This window comes from Phyllobates terribilis, unplaced genomic scaffold (assembly GCF_046119375.1).
Source record: "Phyllobates terribilis strain yellow unplaced genomic scaffold, ASM4611937v1 Scaffold_120__1_contigs__length_5212024, whole genome shotgun sequence".
Classification (NCBI taxonomy): Eukaryota; Metazoa; Chordata; class Amphibia; order Anura; family Dendrobatidae; genus Phyllobates; species Phyllobates terribilis.
Genome location: NW_027362880.1, coordinates 660,256 through 678,661, shown reverse-complemented (window position 1 = coordinate 678,661; position 18,406 = coordinate 660,256).

Genomic DNA, 18,406 nt, shown 5'->3' with positions numbered 1-18,406 from the left:
CATAGTCATGAAAATACAGAAAAATCTTTAAATGAGAAGGTGTGTCCAAACTTTTGGTCTGTACTGTACATTTTTTCAATGTAAAAGAGGCCATTGTGAGGAAAGCAGAGGAGTTGGGTCCTGGTGATTTCAATGGAAAACGCATATAATTGCTCACATATCTATCCTGAATGACACTTGCTAAAAGAAGGGTATTGAAACCACTACTTGATGCCATCTGGGAAAATGGCCTGATGTACTCCTGGGGGTACCCATTACAGCTGTATATTTTCAAAGATCCAAGCAACATGAGACCTATTTGTGATGCCCTGGACATTCCATATATCTGACTGGCCACCTGCTCCACCATTGCCACAGAGAGGTCCAGCACGTCACAGAAGGCGTTCAATGGATCAGGAATTTGATGGTGATGCAGACAGATGGGAAAGGAACCTGCCAATCATATGAGCTCCTGAAATGAATCTGGTCTTCCCTGATGAGAGACAGTTTGCAGATGCTTACTTATTTCTTTAAGCATATAATTAGATATATCTAAATAGAGCATTAGGTGCCACTCTTCCACTATATAGAATGTCTAAGTTCATATAAGATCTTAGATCGGCATATAAGTTGAGTTCACATGATACTACTGTAATATCAGGCTGTATTACATTACTTGCTTTATATTCCATGGTTCCCCCTAATAGGAATCCTAGAACTGAAAGTTTGACTTACGCCTGTAAAGACAACCCCCAGTTAGGGACTTGCATTGGGATCTGCTTGTTTCGCAATTTCCTAGTGTTTTGATATATTCATAATCTATACTTCTTAGACACTGAGAGGTAGACGTTACTATCTACCGTCTATACTTCATCTTTTCTCTTAACCTTTCTCTCTTCCATTCCCCCTTTTTTCATATAATTTGGCACAACTCAAAACTTGTTCATTAAATGTCAGAGGACTTAATGTTCCAGAGAAAGGAGCTCAAGTGTTTTATCGTAGGCATAAATAGCACGTACATTTTCTCTTTCTTCAGGAGTCACACTTTAGAGGCGATCATATACTGTACCTCAGATTACTAATAGATATTCTTCATCTTGGCGTCCCAGAAAAATGCAGTTTTGAAGTCTATGGTGCTGAGTATAGGCCGCCACAGATCATTGCTGCATACTATTGTAGAAACACTGTCTGACACGGAGAGGAGGTATGTGTTTATTAAGATCTCCATCTACTCCAAAATTTTGACTTTGGCAAACTTCTATCTCCCTAATTGTGACCAAATTAAGGCATGCCGTCATTACTTAAACAAATTAAAATATTTTGCGGAGGACCTTATTATCATTGGAGGTAACTTTAATTTCGTCTTGGATCCTTCTTTAGATGCGTCCCTGGGCTGGTGTCATCAATCTAAAGCACAAACAAAAGCTTTTCTAATTGTGCTTTGGTCTCAACCGGGCGATGTATGGAGGATACTACATCCAGACGTAAAGGATTATACCTATTATTCTCCTTTACACAATATGCATAGCCGTATAGTCCTTTTCTTAATTAGCCGTCACTTGCCTACATGGCAACCTACATCTCGGGTAGGAACTGCTGTATGGTCAGATCATGCTCCTGTATATTGTAATCTGACTATGCCTGACTCCACCAAGGCTTCAGATGTTGGAACCTAAATGATAATCTGCTGAAAGACTCACTCTGTGTCTCAGACCTTCTTGAGACTATAGACTACTTCAAATATATGAGCATGATGAAACTGCCTTACCATTTAAATGGGAAGCACTCACATGCGTCTTCAGAGGGATAATAATAAAACATAGATAAATGCTAAAAAAAAAAAAAGGAGAGAACAGCTAAAGTCTCCCATTTGCTTGAGCGGATTGATCTTAAGAAACAACATAAACGATCTGCTTAATGCTAGAAGAGAGCTAAAGTAGTTTCATGGATGGGGTACTTGCAAATATTGTGTAATTTCAGGGCACCTACTTATGGACGGAACCAAGTGGAAGCTTCCATTCTCGGTACTAGATATGGGGCCTCCTCGAGAAAATTACTTAAAAAGTTGTACACTAAAGTTAATATATAAGGCGTGGGATAGGGGTAAAAATATTCTGGGAATTGGAAAGTACACAAACTATACTCCTTTATGGCACAACTATAACTTACCAGAGCTACATAAACTAAAAAATGTTATTGAGTGGGAGGATATGGGTATATGTTTGGTGTGACAACTCTTGAGGGATGGATTATTCAAGTTTGAACAAATAAAAGCAGATTTTAACCTTCCGCATAGGGTGTTTTATCAATATCTACAAATACGTCTTGCATATACAGTACAGACCAAAAGTTTGGACACACCTTCTCATTTAAAGATTTTTCTGTATTTTCATGGCTATGAAAATTGTACATTCACACTGAAGGCATAAAAACTATGAATTAACACATGTGGAATTATATACTTAACAAAAAAGTGTGAAACAACTGAAAATATGTCTTATATTCTAGGTTCTTCAAAGTAGCCACCTTTTGCTTTGATGACTGCTTTGCACACTCTTGGCATTCTCTTGATGAGCTTCAAGAGGTAGTCACCGGAAATAGTCTTCCAACAATCTTGAAGGAGTTCCCAGAGATGCTTAGCACTTGTTGGCCCTTTTGCCTTCACTCTGCGGTCCAGCTCACCCCAAACCATCTCGATTGGGTTCAGGTCTGGTGACTGTGGAGGCCAGGTCATCTGGCGTAGCACCCCATCGCTCTCTTTCTTGGTCATATATCCCTTACACAGCCTGGAGGTGTGTTTGGGGTCATTGTCTTGTTGAAAACTAAATGATGGTCTAACTAAACGCAAACCGGATGGAATAGCATGCCGCTGCAAGATGCTGTGGTAGCCATGCTGGTTCAGTATGCCTTCAATTTTGAATAAATCCCCAACAGTGTCACCAGCAAAGCACCCCCACACCATCACACCTCCTCCTCCATGCTTCACGGTGGGAACCAGGCATGTAGAGTCCATCTGTTCACCTTTTATGCGTCGCACAAAGACACGGTGGTTGGAACCAAAGATCTCAAATTTGGACTCATTAGACAAAAGCACCGATTTCCACTGGTCTAATGTCCATTCCTTGTGTTCTTTAACCCAAACAAGTCTCTTCTGCTTGTTGCCTGTCCTTAGCAGTGGTTTCCTAGCAGCTATTTTACCACGAAGGCTTGCTGCACAAAGTCTCCTCTTAACAGTTATTGTAGAGATGTGTCTGCTGCTAGAACTCTGTGTGGCATTGACCTGGTCTCTAATCTGAGCTGCTGCTAACCTGCGATTTCTGAGGCTGGTGACTCGGATAAACTTATCCTCAGAAGCAGAGGTGACTCTTGGTCTTCCTTTCCTGGGGCGGTCCTCATGTGAGCCAGTTTCTTTGTAGCGCTTGATGGTTTTTGCAACTGCACTTGGGGACACATTCAAAGTTTGCCCAATTTTTCGGACTGACTGACCTTCATTTCTTAAATTATTGATGGGCACTCGTTTTTCTTTACTTAGCTGCTTTTTTCTTGCCATAATACAAATTCTAACAGTCTATTCAGTAGGACTATCAGCTGTGTATCCACCTGACTTCTGCTCAACACAACTGATGGTCCCAACCCCATTTATAAGGCAAGAAATCCCACTTATTAAACCTGACAGGGCACACCTGTGAAGTGAAAACCATTTCCGGTGACTACCTCTTGAAGCTCATCAAGAGAATGCCAAGAGTGTGCAAAGCAGTCATCAAAGCAAAAGGTGGCTACTTTGAAGAACCTAGAATATAAGACATATTTTCAGTTGTTTCACACTTTTTTGTTAAGCATATAATTCCACATGTGTTAATTCATAGTTTTGATGCCTTCAGTGTGAATGTACAATTTTCATAGTCATGAAAATACAGAAAAATCTTCAAATGAGAAGGTGTGTCCAAACTTTTGGTCTGTACTGTAGTTCACAACTAGAATAAACGCCTTACTGATTGACATCACCCAATTGATACCATTACTATATCGTTGGATACAAAAGGTCTAATATCCCTTATTTTTAGGCAGTTACTGGCCCTACATTTGGATAAATATCCTTTGATAGTTAAGACAGAATGGGAGGAGGATGTGGGTCCCTTATCTGAGGAGCAATGGGGGAAATACTGGATTTGACACCGAAACTTTCGTTGTCAGAGTCACAAAGACTGTCCCGAATTCTTCTCATTCATAGGGTATATAGATCCCCAAGTATTTTATTTAAAATTGAAATACAAACAGATGACACATGTCCTAGATGTGGTCAAAATGACGCCCACTTGATGCATATGTCGTGGGAATGTGTAAATATTGGCAACTAATGGAACGTAGCGATCGCTCTTGTACTATCTGTATTTGGGATACAACTTCAGTTGGAACCTAAAATCTGTATCCTAGGACTCCTGGAAGAGGACGTAGACCCAGACTCCATATGATTCCAAGCCAGAAACTTGTTGGCACTACATTGGATAGACAATTCTCCCCCAACGATAACAGAACTGTAATCCAGGATAAATAACACTCTATGCTTGGAAAGTGGAGCTTATATAAAAAGGAACACTCTCAAGAAATCCATATACATATTGGAGCAATGGTTAATTACCCCAGGTATTGCTTCAGAAATACTATACTGGACCATTTGTACATATCCCTGCAGTAAACCAGGAATTTATATCCTTATACCTAAGGTGTCAGCAAATAATAATTGTCTCAGCCCACACAATTGCCCCTTCTTAGATATATTCTTTTTCTTTTGATGTCCCAATAGGGAAAAAAAGCCACCAGGAAGTATTCAGATATTTATGTACTGTAAGGCAGCGCTAGTCATCATACTGGGGGATACTCGCTGCACCGGGTCAATTAAAGCACACCAGCCACATTTTTCAGTTTTCACACTCCAGCAGTTTATTGCACTTCATAACTGCTTATCACACAGTCCATCTTAGTGGCTCACCGGCATATTACACACATAACATTCGGGAGCCTTTCCAGCGACAGACACGTCCACTTGGCTCCAGTTACAGCCCTCAGCTAGGCAACAACATAAAGGTCCATATAACGCAGTGTTTTTACCTTTGGCGGGTTCTTAGCTGCTTCAGGTTTATTCTGCCACCACTGTGGCTTTGTGGCTTCCCAGATGGGGGTCTCCAGCCCTCGTACCATCCAAGGCTACTGGTATGCTTACACAGTCAACATCCAGCCTTTGCCTTTCAGGCTCTTGTGATCAGACATTCTGTGTGCACAGGACCTGCACTATGTCACAGTCATGTGACCAGTCACCTGAGGGGGAAGGTACATGGTCAGCCCAAAACACATCCTGGATCATTACAGTAATGCCAAGCAAGCCGCTGCATTACAGTACAAATGTAAAATTACTATTCCAAAACCTTGTACTGTACAGGGATATTGGGATTTATATCATTGTAAACCGGTTCTTGTATTGTTTACTGGTTTTTCTTTCTTTTTATTTTTTTTGTCACAAAGTTTGTATAAGAAAAACAAAATGTTGGTTTTTCTTTTGTTAAATAAAAATGATCTGATTGAAAAAAAGAAAGGACGGAAGGTCTTTAATAGATCAAACGTATACAAAATATCAAGATCATATGTGAAGGTACTCGTATGAATTCACAGATAAATGTGGTTGCTCGTTGACAAGGAAGTTACATCCACGGATGCAAAGGACATACGGCTCAGGCAACAATTAAGAGACCACTGAACAGTTTTCTATTGGAAAGCATGGAAAGACTGGTGGAAAGCATGGCAAGAGGAATGAAAGCTGTGATTAAAAATCATGGTTAGTCCACCAAATATTGATTTCACATTTAAAACATGAGTAATTTGAGGTCTGAAAGCACTGTGTTTCTTTTTTTAGTATTTTGACACTTTATTATTTGCTGCAAATAAATTCAAAATTTTTAGCTTTGAATTTCGGAGACCTGTTGTCAGTAGTTTATAGACTAAAACAACAATGTACATTTTACTCAAAAATATACCTACAGTTAGGTCCATATATATTTGGACAGAGACAATATTTTTCTAATTTTGGTTCTAGACATTACCACAATGAATTTTAAACAAAACAATTCAGATGCAGTTGAAGTTCAGACTTTCAGCTTTCATTTGAGGGTATCCACATTCAAATTGGATGAAGGGTTTAGGAGTTTCAGCTCCTTAACATGTGCCACCCTGTTTTTAAAGGGACCAAAAGTAATTGGACAATTGACTCCAAGGCTATTTCTTGGACAGGTGTGGGCAATCCCTTCGTTATGTCATTCTCAATTAAGCAGATAAAAGGCCTGGAGTTGATTTGCGGTGTGGTGCTTGCATTTGGAAAGTTTTGCTGTGAAGTAAACATGTGGTCAAAGGAGCTCTCCATGCAGGTGAAACAAGCCATCCTTAAGCTGCAAAAACAGAAAAAACCCATCCGAGAAATTTCTACAATATTAGGAGTGGCAAAATCTACAGTTTGGTACATCCTGAGAAAGAAAGAAAGCACTGGTGAACTCATCAATGCAAAAAGACCTGGGCGCCCACGGAAGACAACAGTGGTGGATGATCGCAGAATAATCTCCATGGTGAAGAGAAAACCCTTCACAACAGCCAACCAAGTGAACAACACTCTCCAGGAGGTAGGCGTATCAATAACCAAATCTACCATAAAGAGAAGACTGCATGAAAGTAAATACAGAGGGTTCACTGCACGGTGCAAGCCACTCATAAGCATCAAGAATAAAAAGGCTAGACTGGACTTTGCTAAAAAAACATCTAAGAAAGCCAGCTCAGTTCTGGAAGAACATTCTTTGGACAGATGAAACCAAGATCAACCTCTACCAGAATGATGGAAAGAGAAAAGTATGGCGAAGGCATGGTACAGCTCATGATCCAAAGCATACCACATCATCTGTAAAACACGGCGGAGGCAGTGTGATGGCTTGGGCATGCATGGCTGCCAGTGGCACTGGGTCACTAGTGTTTATTGATGATGTGACACAGGACAGAAGCAGCCGAATGAATTCTGATATATTCAGAGCCATACTGTGTGCTCAGATCCAGCCAAATGCAGCCAAACTGATTGGTCGTCGTTTCATACTACAGATGGACAATGACCCAAAACATAAAGCCAAAGCAACCCAGGAGTTTATTAAAGCAAAGAAGTGGAATATTCTTGAATGGCCAAGTCAGTCACCTGATCTCAACCCAATTGATCATGCATTTCACTTGTTAAAGACTAAACTTCAGACAGAAAGGCCCACAAACAAACAGCAACTGAAAACCACCTCAGTGAAGGCCTGGCAGAGCATCAAAAAGGAGGAAACACAGCGTCTGGTGATGTCCATGAGTTCAAGACTTTAGGCAGTCATTGCCAAAAAGGGTTTTCAACCAAGTACTAGAAATGAACATTTTATTTACAATTATTTAATCTGTCCAATTACTTTTTGTCCCTTTAAAAACAGGGTGGCACATGTTAAGGAGCTGAAACTCCTAAACCCTTCATCCAATTTGAATGTGGATACCCTCAAATGAAAGCTGAAAGTCTGAACTTCAACTGCATCTGAATTGTTTTGTTTAAAATTCATTGTGGTAATTCCTAGAACCAAAATTAGAAAAATGTTGTCTCTGCCCAAATATATATGGACCTAACTGTATAAAGAGAAAAATCAGAGAAACTGAAAATTTTGCAGTGGTCTCTTAATTTTTGCCAGAGCTGTATGTATCCAAAACAAAAGGAGCCCCACTGCTATAAATTCATAACCCCACTGATATAGCTGACGCATTTCATTGCTGTTATAGCTCACTTCATAATATTCATGGAAAATATATACATTTTCTTGAAACAAAAATTGACAAGTATATTAAGGGCACTGCCCTTCCTTCCTTACAGACACCTGAGCAGGAGATACTAGACAAAGATTTCACTGAACAACAGATAGGAGAGGCCAATAAATCATTCCCTATCAGGAAGAGCCCTGGGCCAGATGGATTCAATAATAGATTTTATAACATGTTTACACCTCTGTTATTACCATTAGTGTTCAATAATATCTTAGCAGACTCCGCCTTTGCCCCCAATCACTTGAGGCTCACATAACAGTTTTATCAAAGCCTGGAAAAGAACTAAATGCCTGCCCTAATGTTCATCCAATTTCATTAATTAATGTAGACATCAAAATATTCTCTAATATAATTGCACCATGGCTCTCCCACTACCTACCCTCAATTGTTAGCAACGATCAGGTTGGCTTCGTTAAGGGTAGAGAAGTGCGTGATATTACAAATAAAACATTGTTAGTTTCACGTGCAAAAAAACAGGGGATCCCAATGTGCCTTGTTTCTGTGGACGCTGAAAAAGTGTTTAACACAATGCACTGGACTTTCTTGAAGAGCACCTTACGAAAAATTGGGTTAGGCTCTTTCTTGTTATCTAAAATTCTATCCTTCTACACTGACCCTAAAGCTATAGGGTAAACGGCCTTCTATCTGACACATTTTCTATTAAAAATGAGACAAAGCAAGAGTGTCCCTTATCACCTCTCCTATACACATTGGTGATGGAACATTTCTCGGTAGTATTACAAAAAAATCCAGATATTAGTGGGGTTACTATAGGTTCACATCACTATAAACTAGCTCTATACGCAGATGACTTGTTGCTCTATTTTCAAACCCAATTATCTAATTTCCTTCTATACTAAAGGAATTTAAAGAATTTGGCCAAGTAAACGATTTTAAAGTCAACTACTCTAAATCAGAAGCAATAATATAAGACAACAGCTAATTTTTAACTTTCCCTTTAAGTGGCAGAAAGACACACCTAAGTACCTTGGTACACAAATTCCAGGGAACCTGGATGATCTGTATAGTTTAAATTATATCACTGTCCTTGAACAAACTCTTCAAAATTTAATGAATTATAACTTCAAACCCTTGTCCTGGTTTGGTTGTATTTATGTGATAAAATGGACATTTTGCCAAAACTTCTTTATATATTCCAGATCGTTCCTGTCTGCGTTCCTCAGACCTTTTTCTCCCATTTCGACAACGCTATTAGGTAGTATGGGGAACGTCGAGGTCTAGAATACGTTTTAAAATATTGTGATGTTACAAAAATAAAGTGGGGTACTAGTATTCCTGATCTAAAAAAATTACCATCAATCTTTGATTCTTATGAGAGCAGTGGACTGGTTCATGTCTGTGGAACATAAGCAATGAGTGAAACTGGAAGGGGACCTCTATCCCTGGATACTCACATCTCTACCTTGGATTGACTAAATACATGTACAAACTAAACAATTACCAATACCCATTCAACACATTTTGAAAACATGGGATCAAGTCTTAATCTCTTCATCTATGCCACGTAGGTTGGATCCATTAACGCCCTTGTTTGGCAACCCAGATTTTCCCTCTGCTTCAGGTACGGGCTCATTTCTAATCTGGGACTGATCTGATGGGGTTAGATTGAGACATGTTCTCATGGGATCAGGCTCTTTTCCTTCCTTTATAGAACTTCGTGTCTCCTTTCCAATTAGGAGTCTATCCTGCCTGGCTTATTTTCAGCTCAGGTCATTTATAAATTCTCACATGTTACTAGTATAAAGGATGAACTCACTCCGTTTGAACCCATAATCGCTCAAGTAGGTCCTTGTACTAAACTTCTATCTTGCGTATATACACAAAGCAAAACAAATGGACACCAGCAATGACCCTCTACCCTTTACTGGGTTTGGGAGAAGGAATTGGGTAGTCAAATTTCAGTGAAGGATAGGCAAAAAACATTCATACTCTCCCACAAATTATCTATTACTTGCCGTGCCCAGGAGAAAAACGATAATATTTTATCTAGATGGCACCATTGTCGCACTATGCTATGTAGCATCTTCGGACTTGTGCTGGCGGTGTGGTGCAGACGGGTCTGTGTTACATATATGGTGGGAATGCCCATCATCGTCGGATTCGGTGGACTACGTTGAACCTGCATGCTTTTTTTGGGGGGGGGGGGGTTAATAAATTTGTGAACCAGGAAAAGTGTCGGGGAGTGTTTATTCAAATTAAGCATTTTTTTCGTGGGTGTTTTTATTTTTGATTACTGGGTCAGTAATGGGTTTGTCTGATAGACGCCTCTCCATTACTATCACCGGGGTTTGATGCCAGCTGTGATTTTTGACAAACCACAGCTGACATTAACCCCAAGATACTTTACACCAATTGTCAATGCATCTGGGCAATTGGGAAGAGCAAAGGCAAAAAGCCATAATTGGTGCATCTCATGTAATGCGCCACTTCTGGGGCGGCTACAAGCTGGTATTTTTAGGCTGGGGAGGGCCCAATAACCAGGGACCTTCCCAACTTGATAACATCAGCTCTCAGCTGTCTGCTTTACCTTTGCTGGTTACAAAAAAATAGGGGGACCCAATGTCGTTTTTTTTGCATTATTTATTAGGATAAACAAGGCTCAACACCCTTTAGTTCCTCATGAAAGGCTCTAAAGGGCGCAAATTTATAATATATAGGGGGTTGTGAAATTATATACCTGCAGGACATCTATCATATCTCTAACTTCTTTCTATCGATATCTGTATATAAGATTGTTTTCTTCTTTTTGTAAACCAGCATTAAGTAACATAGAGGATTATAGTCAGTAAAAGACGATGTTAGTAACGCATTGTATATGGATGCAGGCGAGAAAAACATCGCACACTCGCATGACACTTGTCTAACTATTCGAGATGAACATTGGAGCGATTTATAATCCGCTGATGTGAACATGGTCGTAGCCGGACTCTGAATATAGTCTATCAAGGCCTCCCTCCATGGAAGGGGTTAAACATACGAGATTTCGGCCTTTTAGCTCCTGGTATGAAGTGGATAGCACAATCATATGCCGCCATATAGTAGACGTCTGGTAACTGGTGATAATCACCTCATGTGTCGTCTATTTGTCTCCAAGCAGAGAAAATCCCACATTACATTCACACATAAAACTGTAGAAAAGGCGGCGCGGGGTAATTGTGCCAGTAGTGAGGGGCAAATAATGCCGGAAATGTCACTGACTGCGGAGACGTCTCCATGTAGAGTCTTCACTCCGGATATCACTGTACAGGAGCCGCACTGTTCACACTGTGCATTCACTGAGGCCCCTGATCATGTGACCCCTGACTCCTCCCCTCCTGTGACCTCATCACAGCTCCTGTGCGCACAGAGCAGCCATATATGTGGTGGCGGCTCTGCAGGTGGAGGTATGTGGAGACCCCCATTACTGGGCGCAGGGGGCATTAACCCCTTCAGCACGGAGACTCTTTTGGGGTCTTTGTGTGGTGTGAACAGTGAGGTAACAGCTGTGGACAGAATGCGGCTTAGCTGGTTCCCGTCCACATTAGATCCATTCAGACGACTGCAGGATGAAGGACAGAAGCCCAGAGAAGTCCTCACACAGCGCCATTATTCCTCTCCTAGCTCCAGCACAGTAATGTAGATAGTAGTGATAACCGTCCACACATAGAGGACGATCCAGGACCTCAAATAACATAAAACTTTTATTCCTTCATTTTATAACCTTATGTCGCAATAATGATGGGACGTCATCAGAACATTGGAGGAAAGAATCCAGAGAGGATTAAGGTGGAGGTGACGCGTTTCGGAGTGATACTTCTTACCCAGAACCGAAGGTAAGAATGAAACCCGAGCAGGATATAAATGTCTCTGGAGCAGCCGCTCCTGTGCACAGGATGAATGGCGGCATTAATAGATGTAATAGATGTGATACAAAGAAAGACAAGAAACACAATCATCTTACAGTCATCACAATATGGCCCCTTCACCTGTCTGGTAATGTAAGATCAGATCATTCCTTCTCTTTATACCCTCCCGTACGATGGATTTACCCTCAGTGTCCACGAAGCTTCACGGTTCAGCAATGCTCCTCTGCCATCTTCCCTCCACCTGAACGATTTACCCTTTCACTGCCACAAAACTGAAAGTTCTCTAAGTCACCATTGTGTTCTCTTAGGAAATGTGTGGAAACAGCGCCGGACTGGAGTACCTGGGGCCCACCAGGAAAAAATCAATCTTGGGGCCCACCAGCACCATGCAGTTACAGTATATAGGAATAACATAAGTCCACAAACTGTTTCAAAATGAATCAACTTTATAAACCAATAAATAACCAATATAATGAATAAATAACAAACTAAAGAAACACTCCTGGCAAAAGAGGAACACTGTTATCTTATTCACACCAGTGTGTGATAAAGTGCCATAACAGAACAATAACAAGAAATACTTTCAAGGTACATTCTCTTAAAGTATAAGTGGCACAAATTGAACCTGCATCCATCTGGCATCCCAGCAGCCGGCATCATTGTAGCAGAACCAAACTTGGCCGCTGGGAAAAGTAAAAGAATTCTGTAAGCATTTTGGAAGTTTGTATTGCACGTTTTCCTCTCCTCTATAATACAATACCATTCAATTGTTAGCGAAAGGCCCAAAACAACAAATAAACACACACTAACAGTCAATCAGCAGCAAAATTACAAAAGTTTTTTTTTCAGAACAGAAGATGACATTGCATACTTATTAATAATGTCATCATAGTCTAAGTTCCTTGAAATGTCATACTCAATGTTCAACAGAAGGAGTGACTCTAAAAGCTCCTGTCCAATCGAAGCCCTCAGACGATTTTTTACAATTTTCAGCTTTGAGAACGCTCTTTCACATGAAACCTGGGTGCAAGCAAGTGTAAGAAGTGTCTTGTAAACTGCAAAAATGTTTGTGTAAGCAGCAGAATGTAAATTGTAGTCATATAAAAGTCTGTAGCAGCAGGAAAGAGTGTTTTTTTGCGGGACGAGTTGTACTTTCATATGCAATCATTTATTTTACCATATAGTGTACAGGGAAATGGCAACAAAAATTCCAAGTGCAGTAAAATTGAAAAAAAGTGCAATAACACGTTTGTTTATTGTTTTTTTTTTAGTCACCATGTTCACTATATGGTAAAACCTATGTGACAGTGTGATGCCTCGGGTCAGTACGAGTTCGTAGATACCAAACATGTATACCTTTACTGGTATCTAAGTGGTGAAAACAAATTCACAAGTTTGAAAAAAAAAATCACACTTTTTGCTCCATTTTCTGCGCACTGTAGTGTTCTCATTTTTTTGGATCTGGGGCTGTGTGACGGCTTATTTTTTGTGTCTTGAGCTGACATGCATCTCTGCTGCTGTGTAGTAGTCACAACACAGGGAGAGGTTAAACATCCAAGTATTTAATATGTATTGCAAATAAAGAATGTTCCCATTCTTAATATCCGAAAAAAACAAATGACTGACAACCATCCACTATACCTAGACTAATAATACCACATACAAGATAGAAATACCGCCACACCATGACCAGAACACATACCACCACATAGTGATCAAATACTACCAAGTGCAAGGTATATATACTGCCATACCATGAGAAGACCACATATTACCACCACATAGTGACTGTCTGAATAATACCACATACAAGGGACAAATATAGCTACGCCATGACCATGGCACATAATGGCACCAGATAGTGACTGATAATGAAAATGTAAAAAAGCTCTGTATATAGAGTCAGTGTACAGATAATGTAGAGATTATCAGTGACATTATACACAGGAGCTCTGTATATAGTGTCAGTGTAGAGGTAATACAGTGATCACCAGTGACATTATACACAGGAGCTCTGTATATAGTGTAAGTGTACAGGTAATACAGTGATCACCAGTGACATTATACACAGGAGCTCTGTATATAGTGTCAGTGTACAGGTAATACAGGGATCACCAGTGACATTATACACAGAAGCTCTGTATATAGTGTCAGTATACAGGTAATACAGGGATCACCAGTGACATTATACATAGGAGCTCTGTATATAGTATATAGTGTACAGGTAATACAGTAATCACCAGTGACATTATGGACAGGAGCTCTGTATATAGTGTCAGTGTGTGTGTATACAGTTGTGGCCAAAAGTATTGGCACCCCTGCAATTCTGTCAGATAATACTCAGTTTCTTCCTGAAAATGACTGCAATCACAAATTCTTTGGTATTATTATCTACATTTAATTTGTCTTCAATGAAAAAAACACAAAAAGAATTGTCCTAAAGCCAAATTGGATATAATTCCACACCAAACCTAAGAAAGGGGGTGGACAAAAGTATTGGCACTGTTTGAAAAATCATGTGATGCTTCTCTAATTCGTGTAATTAACAGCACCTGTAACTTACCTGTGGCACCTAACAGGTGTTGGCAATAACTAAATCACACTTGCAGCCAGTTAACATGGATTTAAGTTGACTCAACCTCTGTCCTGTGTCCTTGTGTGTACCACATTGAGCATGGAGAAAAGAAAGAAGACCAAAGAACTGTCTGAGGACTTGAGAAACCAAATTGTGAGGAAGCATGAGCAATCTCAAGGCTACAAGTCCATCTCCAAAGACCTGAATGTTTCTGTGTCTTCCGTGCGCAGTGTCATCAAGAAGTGTAAAGCCCATGGCACTGTGGCTAACCTCCCTAGATGTGGACGGAAAAGAAAAATTGACGAGAGATTTCAACGCAAGATTGTGCGGATAGTGGATAAAGAACCTCGACTAACATCCAAACAAGTTCAAGCTGCCCTGCAGTCCGAGGGTACAACAGTGTCAACCCGTACTATCCGTCGGCGTCTGAATGAAAAGGGACTGTATGGGAGGATACCCAGGAAGACCCCACTTCTTACCCCGAGACATAAAAAAGCCAGGCTGGAGTTTGCCAAAACGTACCTGAGAAAGCCTAAAACAGGAAGCAACCGGGCCGCCGCCCTAAGCACTCAGACCAGAGCATGAACACAGTAAGAACAGGAGCACGACTTACAAACTGGACTGAAGGTTAAGATTGCGATCTTGCATAGTGGGAGATGGTGCACTATGCAAGTACGCCGCCAGGTATGTTACAGTACCCCGCCCCTTAAGCCCCCTCTTCTTCAAGCCTGCAAGTGTCATCTGTAGAGAATTAGGAGGCCAATCCTTCTCTTCAAGAGGATTGCTTCTTCTGTCCACTAGAGGAAACGAAACTGGTCTCATCATCTTGGTGACCAGGATGCTTCCTCCCATCGAGCCATCCTCAGTAACAGATGAAGTGGGAGAAGTACCAGGAACAGCACACAGGAAAGTCTCTCTCCATTTGTTATCAGGAAGCACCCTGGTGGATTCAGGAGACAACTGGAGGTCCTCCGCCTGGTTGGAGGGGTGCAGAGACTCAGGGGTTGCCACCGCCATGACGTACACTTTGCCAAGCTTACTGGAAGAGGTGGGCGGCGTACCAGGTACCGGGTGTAGAGAAGTCTCTCTCCGTTTATCAGGTAGCACCCCGGGGAATTCAGGACACAACTGGAGGTCCTCCACCTGATTGGAGGGATGCAGAGACTCGGGGGTAATCACTGTTTCAGAGTTCACTTTGCCAGGCTTACTGGATGAAGTGGGCGAGGAACCAGGTACAGGGTGCAGAAAAGTCTCTCTCCATTTATTATCAAATAGCACCCCGGAGGATTCAGGAGGCAACTGGAGTTCCTCCGCCTGGTTGGAGGGCGGCAGAGACTTGGAGGTAGGTACCGCCTTTATGGACTTGAGACCAGATTTAATAGAGATGGAGGGTCCTGGCTTTGGGACGATCTTCAATCTGGTTTCAGGGATGACATGTCTGTGAGACGGGGTGGTACCTGAAGCCAGATCATTGGTACAATCGTCGAGACTGTGTGGGGACATCGCCTCCGCTTCTCTTCCTTCAGAGACTTCAGCGCACAGCGAGTCAGCGACTAGCAGATCTGGTGAAGAAGAAGAAGAAACTGCTGACTGTCCTGAAGATATGGGGACTGGACACCCCTTGTACCTTAGCAGTCCCCCAGGATACACCATGCAGGATCTCCAGACCCGAGCGGGTACTAGATGTCTCAGCTCCGGACGACCTGTGGGTAAGCCAGTCAGCACCTGGAATGTGAACTTCTTCATGAGTAATGCTCCAATCTGGAGCTTAATTTGTACAGACATATTTTGACTGTTTTTGAGTAGGGCTCGTCCTTCAACTGACAATGCCCAAACCGGCTTCTGAAGTTGTCGGACGGGAATCAGACACCGACTCTTCAAGGTTTTAAGCCCAAAACTTCCGGTTAATCCGAGGCCTTCACTTGCCACGGAGACAGTCATGGTCATCTGTGGAGAGGAAACACTAACGCCAAGGGCAGCCTCTCCTACAGGCCTAATGTCTTGGGATTCCTCAACCTTCGCTGGACAAAGACCATCAGGGGGTCCCAAACCACCGCAGCGGGACCGCAATCCGATTTTGTGACTGAGTTCTGGCTTCTGCTTTGCCTGACAAACGTAGTCATCCTTCATGGATTCTGTGCGGAAAGCTGCCTCTACAGGCTGGGAAACAGGAGGTCTTTGGGAGGACAGAACCTGGCATGACGGTTTACCTCTACGCATTGCATGTCTGGACTGCCTCTTGAGGTTGGGAAGAGAAGTATTCTGTGCAGCATAGTCATCCTGTGTGGATTCTGGGTGGGCAGCAGTCTTTTCGAGCAGGAGGACTGGTAGGCTGCCTACACACATTACCCATCGGGGCTGCTCCGGGATATTGGGAAGCTTTAGCAGAGGCTTCAGGGTTAGGGTCATCGAAGACCATTAGAAAGGCCACCAGGAAGGCCTGCAGGTCAAAGACGATAGGATCCCATGCTTCCCATAGGGGGGTGATCCATTTCAAGGCATCACCCGCTAGGTAGGACATCATAAATGCCACTTTAACCTGATCGGTAGGAAAATAGTGAGCATAGAACTTGAAATGCAGCATGCATTGCTCCACAAATGCATGGCTTCGTTTTGGATCCCCATAGTACCGTGGTGGATCTGCAGGAACGAGTGCTGATAGATCCATTTGGGCTGGTGCATAAATCGCCTGGGCCATAGCTAGAGAAATTTTTTTTTTTTTTCTTGATGCACGTATTCGCCAGACAAGGATTCAAAATGTCTCTGAGAGCGAAAGGCAGTGGGGCTCAACGGGAACTATGGCCTGAGCAAACTGTTATGCACACGCCCGGACAGACTGGCGTGTGCGTGATTAGTGATTCCACTGTACCATGAACCGGGGAGTACCTGGAGGGGCGTAACTAAGTATCTACCCGATCCGACCAAGGTCGCACGGCAGCTAACGACTCCGTGAACCAGGGAGGAACCGAGCAGAGGGACCAAGTGCGAATCCAGGTCAGACCCCGGTCACAGTTGTTGACCCACACCGGGGAATGCAGGAACAGGCAGGTAGGCTGGCACACAGGCAGGTGGGTATTGGCAAGTACGGCTGGTATGCTGGCAGGTGGGCACTGGCAAGCACGGCTGGTATGTAGGCAGGAGGGGGTACTGGCCGGCACGGCTGGAGTGCCAACAGGGAGGCACTAGCAGATTGGAGCGCAGACTGGATAGAGGCCAGTACAGACTGGGAGACAGGAACAAAGCCGCATTAGTGGTAGACAGGCAAAGCAGAAAGGAACCGCCGGAGCGGTGGACTAGACAGAGCAAAGGGGAACCGCCGAAGCGGTGAGCAAGCAGAGCAGAACTAAACCGCAGATGCGGCGAACAAGGCAGAGCAGAAAGGAACCGCCGGAGCGGTAACAAGCTGAGCAAAGCAAAATCCGCAGATGCGGTAGACAAACTTGAGCAAAGCAAAACCCGCAGATGCGGTAGACAAGCTGAGCAGAGCAAAACCCGCAGATGTGGTAGACAGGCTGAGCAGAGCAAAACCCGCAGATGAGGTAGACAAGCTGAGCAGAGCAAAACCGCAGACGCGGTAGACTAGCTGAGCAGAGCAAAACCGCAGGTGCGGAGAACAAGCAGAGCGAAGCAAAACCGCAAGCGCGGAGAACAAGCAGAGCAGAGCAAAACCACAGGCGCGGAGAACAAGCAGAGCGGAGCAAAACCACAGGTGTGGAGAACATGCAGAGCAGAGCAGAACAGCAAGCGCGGTGGACAAAATAGAGCAGAACGGGACTGACAGTACAAGCAGAAAGGATACACACAAGGTCCTTACAATGAAGTAGCGAGTGGACACAAAACTCACAAACAGAAGTACAGAGACAACGAATTGCAGCTAGGTGCAGGTTCAGACAATGCAGGAAGGGAGGGTACGGACATAGAAACAAAACAGGTAACAGGCTAAGGTACAGTTCAGACAGGAACTGCTACTGCAAGAAATACAGGAGCGAGTCTGGGTATACGGCCCCCAGAATGGCGGACTGACAGGCTAGGGTATAGTTCAGACAGGAACAGCTACTGCAAGAAATACAGGAGCGAGTCTGGGTATACGGCCCCAGAATGGCGGACTGACAGGCTA